The sequence below is a fragment of the Salvelinus sp. IW2-2015 genome, unplaced genomic scaffold, assembly GCF_002910315.2.
Source record: "Salvelinus sp. IW2-2015 unplaced genomic scaffold, ASM291031v2 Un_scaffold356, whole genome shotgun sequence".
Taxonomy (NCBI): Eukaryota; Metazoa; Chordata; class Actinopteri; order Salmoniformes; family Salmonidae; genus Salvelinus; species Salvelinus sp. IW2-2015.
Genome location: NW_019942547.1, coordinates 470,186 through 476,589, shown reverse-complemented (window position 1 = coordinate 476,589; position 6,404 = coordinate 470,186). Strand labels below are relative to the sequence as shown.

Sequence of the window (6,404 nt, the reverse complement as noted above, 5' to 3'; positions counted from 1 at the left end):
CATTGGAGGAGATGGTCTGAGGGGTGGGACCTCTGGCTTTCTCATCAATGGGTTTTAAGGAGGCGAGAAGCAAGGACTTGAGGAATTTGCAATTGAGATTCTCCCACAGACTAAGACTGACAAATGATACTCAAACCAACTTAGTCAGGAGTAGATCTTAGCTGGAAGCATTGTTGGATGATGATGATGTATCCCAAGTCTGTCAGATTGATTTCAGATTTCATAACTTAATTTTTTTTTTTTTTTACCTTTGACATTCTTTTAGAGCACGAACATATTAACCTATCATATCACTTTCATATCATATATTAGCCTATGTATCGTATCACTGTATATTCAATTCTAATATGCAGTTGTAGGTCTAAACAATACAGTGATCCTCAAACCATCTTCCAAAACCATCTTCCAAAACCAACTTCCAAAACCATCTTCCAAAACCAACTTCCCAGTGAAAGTCGAGAAAAACAGCAATTTCTCAGAGTGTAGACCTCATCTGTTATTTATAATATATGTTAAGTTGTAGGCCTATTATATATGTATGATACTGTATAATGCGGCGGTGCTTGACTTCATCTTTATCCGTAAGTAGTTCATCTGTCGAGGTGTTGACACAAGCTGTAATAGGGTTATGATGAATGGTCGACWGCTCACATAAAGTCTGGACACCTACAGTACCAGGAGAGCCAGCCCAGGCTTAGATGACTGGGGGAGTGTGTGTGTCTGTCTAGTGGTGCTAGTCTGTCTTTCCCTGACTTTTGACGATATCGCCCAAATCTCCCACAGAGCCATGTTAAAGAGTTAAACTGATATGTTAGGTATAAATACTGTGCTGTCTTTAAGTGGCCAGTTCACTGTAGGTGCTGAAAGCTAAGATAAGATATTGGTCTATCGCTATAATATGGATCTGGTTTAGCATTCTGCGGTCTAAGAATAGCTGTCTGGGAACTGCCTTTGTTATTTCTGTTGGTGTTATTTTAACACAGTTAGTGATTGTGTGTATGTGTCCTTTCACTCTTACATTCGGTTATACGTCACACTAGGAAGTGTGTTACTATCTCAATGTTTAATGTTTGAGAGTGAGTGGAAATGTAGTATATAAACAAGTGCAATCCCAMCCATTGCTATCATTATTGGCCAATGACAATCCTTCCCTGTGGTTAGAATACCCTCTTACCTAGTGTAAGTGCAACTCATTGTTAGCATTATCGGCCAATGATCAATCCTTCCTGTCTTTAGAATGCCCTGTTGCCGGCCGGGATGAGGCAGAAGGATCAGACCAAGAAGGCGCCGACCGGAACCTTCCAGAGAGAGAACCTGGTAGCCCACCTGGAGAAGCAGGCCAAGGAACACCCTGACAAGGAGGACCTGGTTCCGTTCACTGGAGAGAAGAGAGGTATGACCGCAGGCCCCAGAATACCACTATAGGCCTGTGCTTCACTGGAGAGAAGAGAGGTAGGACCCTGTTAGATCCGATCTGAGCACTGCCATAGCACCGTGCCGACCACCATTCTATTTCAATTCAGTCAAGGAAGTAAACTAAAATTCCATGTGTCCTCATTGAGAAGTGTGGTAGGAGCCCAGTTYCATTTTGGTTCAWACTCCAGATAGGTGTAACCAATATGGCATAATCTCCACTTGTGGTGGTGGAGCCATCCTCCTATTGTTTACATGTAATCCTGTCAGATCTATGAACACAGAAGGGATAGGGGCTAGCTTGGCTAGGGGAAGTGGCTGAAGGCCAACATGGACCGTGGCCAGGGACATATAAGCAGTGATAATAACCTTGTGAGGCGAACCCTACTGTCAGCGGGCCGAGATACATTACCGSCRTGTAAATAAAGGCCTAAAGTCCTACGTCCATCAGGACCAATCAGTGGTCTCAGACAATATCTAGTTCCAGGAAACTGGACCCAGTCACAACCCAGTTTTTATGCTGGGTCATCTGTTCTWGCCTATATCTGGRCATATCCAGCTAYGAAACTGCCTGAGCTGAGTCTGCCTACCTATCAGACCAATTATGATCTCAGACAGTCTGGTTCTGGGAAACTGGGCCTGCCGCAATTGAGTCCTCTAGTTCGTCCTTCCTTATATCTGGACATATCCAGGTAGAAATCAGGGACTGGTGCCAGCTGACTCATCCCAGATCAACTCAGGTGTAGATGTAGCCTGCTGGGTATCAGCCTGCCTCTCTGTGTGTCCGCCAGACAGCGTACAGTCTGGGGGGATCAGTTTTAGCGAGGTAAGGCCAGGAATCTCTAATCTTGATCATATAAGGATAATTATTTGGGATGCGAGGTGATTTGTAGATCACTGATTCTGCGCAGTCCGGCTGCAATGTTGTCGATCTCAAACTCTCAAGCAAGCACTGTGTCTCAGCCAAGCCTGATAGGTGACAGGTACCGACCAACCACAGAGACGAACATCCTGCTACATCCTGGCACCCAGCAGCTAGCCTGAAGGTGAGGTGACTTTCCAGTTGGAAGTTGGAACGTCTCCACTGGTTCCACAGACCACAGAACAGATAATCCAGGCTACAGTCAAAGCCAGCAGGACAGACTGTGCTGTAACTGATCCTGGACCTGAGGCTGATATGAGTAAGACCTCAGACCTCTGGGCATGTATTCATAAAGASTCTCAGAATAGGAGWGCTGATCTAKCATCAGTTTAGCCTTTTAGAGCCAAATGAATATGATTACATGGMCAGAGAGAAACCTGATCCTAGATCAGATAYGGTAGACTGTGGCTACATCCCAATTCTCTTTTCCTCAAAGTCTACACTTGCACACTTCCCGTTATGGATTTACTCCCTCCAGCCAATGATTCCTTTAAGATCCATGACAGGGAGTGTGCAAAACAAGTGCACAGTCTGCAAACTTTGGGAGAACGGTCGATAATTGGACCACACACACACAGCCTGTCACTGCTGCCTTCCTCCCCCCAGTGTTCGTTCACATAATCCTGTTCCGGTGAGCTGAGGCTTGGCCGGGGCAGCGTGACATGGGGCGCTACATGTCAGACATGGCTGGGTATAACACGAGAAGGTCTTCGCCCCATCTGTCCCAACAGGCTGCCTGGCTTTTTACAGCTCACTCTGAGTGACGATATGAGAAGCGCCCCATGATGTAAGATGCTATTGCATATCAGCCTTGTATTTTCCATTATCAGCCGGTGTAACCAAGATGGAAAGCAAAATGGAAATCTTCCTCACAATGTATGGTCATGTTCACTGTGWAATGGTAGTTGGCTACTGGTGATTGGGTAATGATCAGTCTATTTTAYTATYGRGGCATTGATGKTTCTGCTTTCCTGCAGTCAAATGACCAATTAAAACATTTCCTTAGAAACGAGCTAGTTCTAGTTCTAACGAGCTAGTTCAAATTCAATCRATCAAATKTMTTTTATAAAGCMCTTTTTACATCAACAGTTGTCACAAARTGSTTTGCARATACCCAGCCTAAAACCACAAAGAGCAAGCAATGCAGATTCWGAAGCACGGTGGCTAGGGAAAAAGTCCCTAGAAAGGCAGGAACTAGGAAGAAACCTTGAGAGGAACCAGGCYCTTAGATGTGTCCAGTCCTCTTCTGGCTGTGCCGTGTGGAGATGAATAGTGGCATGTATTGTATTAATGATTGTCCCCTATCTTCCAGGTAAAGTCTTTATACCTAAGAAGATGGTGGACCCCATCATGGAGAATGTGACTCTGGAGCCAGAGCTGGAGGAAGCACTGGCCAACGCCAGCGACGCTGAGATCTGCGACATTGCCGGTAGAAAAACATGCACCTTCACGTGCACACACCCATTTACAGACCGACGTAAACAGATCCCTTTTTGCCATCTTTCCCCGCTATCACCGTTCCTCTTTCATTTTCAGTCTATTCACCTATCTTCGGCTAATAAGTCGAAATCCACGCTAACTAAACAGTCACTTTAGAACGATCACTGACACGAAATCAACTTCACTGTTCACTCCTCCAGTCCTCTGTCAGTAACTTCCTCCTTTCCTCTCTAACTCTCCTCTCTCTTCTAGTGATCCCACCGTTCTTCTCCTCCTTCTCCCTGTTCCCCCCATACGCTGCCATCGTCATCAGCCCTTCCATTACTGCTCCTCACTGCTGTTGGACACCATGSTTGCCCTCTCTCTGGGCCTTATGACAAGCAGCCGCGGTATTTGCCAGCCCACACACTAGCTAGGGCCGGGACGACACCAGTACTCGTCGTGGCAAGGAAGTAAAACACAAAGCGAATTTAGCTTCTTTAGGAAAACTGCTCTAATGCTGGAAACAAACATCATTATGTTGTCATCCAGAGTCACATTTATTTATTTTCCAAGCTGTAGCACACAATATTTGACATACAGCAGGTTTTTAAAGGATCAAAGAGTTTGGTCGGCTTTGTGTTTTCATTTTTGCCTCGGTACTGCTGGTTCATATMCTGCTATCGTCCCGGCCCTAACACTAGCTGCACATTATCTTGRCTGCATTTCTCTCCGCTTCACTAAGTGTTAGTGTTAATCAGTGACTAGTGGTTTGTTTGCCAGCGTTTGTTTTGGTCCYCCCAGACATTTCCAATGGTTTGTAATTWATCCATAGCCTCYTCATGGTGAGTTTCCAACTAACTCTTCACGGCTGCTTAAAATGGACCGCTCGTTCTCCATTGTTTATCTCAAAGAAAACGAACTGTTCWCACACTCTCTATCATTCTGACAGATGACAATAATACACTGGCTCTTTTTTCGTTGCTTTTCTGCTGAACTGCTCTCTTTTCACTCTCTTTTGTTCATTGTGTGCTCCAAGTCATCTACGGTGGTCCAGAAAGCACATTTTATTTGAGTTTTCCCATCAAACTGGACTCAAGATAAAACTACTACTACTACTAATAATAATAATAATACATTTGATTTAAAGCGCTTTTCAAAAACCTAAGCACTCTGAACAGCAAAAGAGAGAGAGGGGGGGAAAGCAAAGCTAAAACTAAGGTTAAAATTAAAGCTAAAACTGTGATCTTTTGCGATAATCAAAAACATATTGACTAGTCAAGCATGTTCCTGCGGTTCATAGGGACCGCTCTAACTGTGGCAGCAGAGGACACCCAAGCCAGGGAGAATGTCTGCGTTGTGTGACGTCTGCAACAGTGACACGTGCTATTTAAACAATGTATTTAATAATGACTTGCAAACGCTGGCATCGACGCACGTGTTGTTCTTCTGTATGTCTGGCTATGACAGCGATGACTATCTACTGCTGTGTGTGARATGTTTTGCGAGCCGATAGTTTGGCTTGGATGTTTGAACGAGGCAGCTCTCAAGGCCCACTTGCGGGTGTCCTGTCTGCTGTCTTAGTTCAGCATATGATGTTTACTTGGCTAAGGAGAGCGTTGGCACTCACACCCACGTCAACTCTTCTGTGTTTATCTCCTTCAGTGTTCACGTCATTTGACACAATGTACTCATCTCCCYCTCTCTCTCTGTCTCTCTCTCTCTTTCCCCTCTATTTCTCTCTCACCTTTTTGTTTCTCCCTACTTTATATTTCTCTCTCTCCCTACTTCTCTCTCCACATCTCTCACTTAATGTTTCTTTCCTGTTCTCTCTCTCTCTCCTTTTGTCCATCTCTCCATCTYTTCTCTTCCCTTCCTCCAGCCATTCTGGGAATGCACACTCTGATGAGTAACCAGCAGTACTACGAGGCTTTGGCCAGCAGCAATATAGTCAACAAACAAGGCCTTAACAGTAAGTGTACCGTGTGTGCGTCTGTATCCCTCCTGTCAGTGCCAAAGCTCTCGGGCATCGTTTTAACGATTCATCTGTTTATCCTTTCATGTATTGTACTTATTAGGGTTTTTCTTTTCAAGTGGATTTGAGAAAGAGTGGCACAAGGCGTACGTGTTTCAGACAGTACAGAGAAGTTAAAAAATATAACATGAATTAACATGAATTGGAACCAACGTCAAAGGTCCAAAGAGAACTGGACAAAATGTTCCTGTTACAACTGAAGACTTTTACAATCCTCCGTTGCAACATTTCTGACGTTAAATAATATAATTGAAAAACGTGTTGATTTAGCCAAACAAACTTTAAGGGCAGCAAATATTTATTAACTTTCGACATTCAACACCAAGTGCATTTGTTATTACTGATTTAACATTAATGAACTGTGCATTCGGAAAGTATCAGACCCCTTGACTTTTTCCACCTTTTGTTACGTTACAGCCTTATTCTAAAGTAGTTTTTCCCCCCCTCATCAATCTACACACAATACCCCATAATGACGAAGCAAAAAACAGGTGTTTTAGAAAGTTTTGCAAATGGATCTTTAAAAAAAATCGGAAATATCACATTACATAAGTATTCAGACTCTTTACTCAGTACTTTGTTGAAGCACCTTGGCAGTGATTACAGCCTGCAAGT

General features: G+C 43.9%; 1 pseudogene; it reads left to right on the top strand.

The window, feature by feature from the left end:
- LOC112068288 (tropomodulin-1-like) overlaps positions 1–6,404 on the top strand; it is a 21,858-nt pseudogene that overhangs the window by 6,504 nt on the left and 8,950 nt on the right.